This window comes from Octopus bimaculoides, chromosome 1 (genome assembly GCF_001194135.2).
Source record: "Octopus bimaculoides isolate UCB-OBI-ISO-001 chromosome 1, ASM119413v2, whole genome shotgun sequence".
Taxonomy (NCBI): Eukaryota; Metazoa; Mollusca; class Cephalopoda; order Octopoda; family Octopodidae; genus Octopus; species Octopus bimaculoides.
Genome location: NC_068981.1, coordinates 87,597,068 through 87,598,529, shown reverse-complemented (window position 1 = coordinate 87,598,529; position 1,462 = coordinate 87,597,068). Strand labels below are relative to the sequence as shown.

The window sequence follows — 1,462 nt, the reverse complement described above, 5'->3', positions numbered from 1 at the left end:
TGGATAAAACTCTTTTACAAGAATTTTATCAAGAAGCCAGTGTGTAAAAAAATTCATAAGGGAAATTTCTATTCCCAAGAATATAATTATACGTTTATATTTATATAAGGGGCATTATTACAGAATAATAATGCCACACACTGGACTTCTCAAAATAAACACATTTTTAGTACCAAATGCGAAGAAACACAACCAACAGAAGAAAACCACCTTTCTGGTTTTCTTCTGTTGGTTGTGTTTCCTCGCATTCGGTACTAAAAATGTTTATTTTGAGAAGTCCAGTGTGTGGCATTATTATTCTGTAGTAATGCCCCTTATATAAATATATATATATATATATATAAGGTGAAGGCACATGGCTCAGTGGTTAGAGCGTTGATCTTACAATTGTGAGGTTGTGTTGTTGTTGTTATTTAGGTAGTAAGATAACGTTCTCAGGCGGCACCTACAAAGATATTAAGACGAGAATAAGTAAAGCAAGGACCGTTTTTCATCTGTTAAAAAAAGTATGGAGCACAAAGTGTAATTTCAATAAAGAACAAAATAAGAATTTTTAACACTAACGTAAAAGCAGTGTTATTATATAGGACTGAGACATGGGGAACAACAGTTAAGTCAAATAAGCAAATACAGTCATTCATCAACAGATGCTTGCGTAGTATACTTAAAATTAGATGGCCCGAACTCATAGGCAATATGGAGCTATGGCAAAGAACAAATCAAGTTTCGATTAGGGAGCAAATATTTAAGAAAAAGTGGAAGTGGATTGATAGCACAATTAGAAAGGACACACCAAATGTAGCGAAAAGTGCTTTACATTGGAATCTGGATGGACATAGAAAGAAAGGTAGGCCTAAGAACTCGTGGTGTAGATCAACACAAAAGGAACTAGAGAAAGGGGGACATTCATAGCAGAGTATAAGTACAGAAGTGAAAAATTATGTGAGATGGAATTCAATTATAAGTGGCCTATACTTATAATGTTGGAGAGTTAAAGGCAAAAAAAAAAAAAAATATATATATATATATGATGGACCCTCCCATCATTAGATGACGTATGGGGGTTCAACAGTTTCTTACCGAACAACAACACAGATGATTTGTTTATAATAATCAGATGTTTGTGTAGACATAAGCTCACTCCCTCCATCAGATCGACATTACCTGTACCGCTTTCCATGCTATTATCTATATATATAAAAATGAGAATGTGTGTCTGTCTGTCTGTCTGTCTCTGTGTGTGTGTGTGTGTGTGTGTGTGTGTGTTTCCCTAAAACTCGAGAACTACACAACCAATTTCATTCAAATTTTACACGTGCCTTACTTAGGGTCCCGGTTGTGTTTTAGTAAAAAAAAAATGTTTAACTTCTTGCATAGTTCAAGCCCACAGCAACATAATATCTCCTCCACTATTTAAGTATTACATGTCAAAAGTGAAACAAAAACACTCATGTCAAATACT

General features: G+C 34.3%; 1 protein-coding gene across 1 annotated transcript in view; it reads left to right on the top strand.

The window, feature by feature from the left end:
• Positions 1-1,462, top strand: part of LOC106876326 (lanC-like protein 2) — a 20,605-nt gene that overhangs the window by 16,312 nt on the left and 2,831 nt on the right. The gene's annotated exons all lie outside the window — the stretch shown is intronic.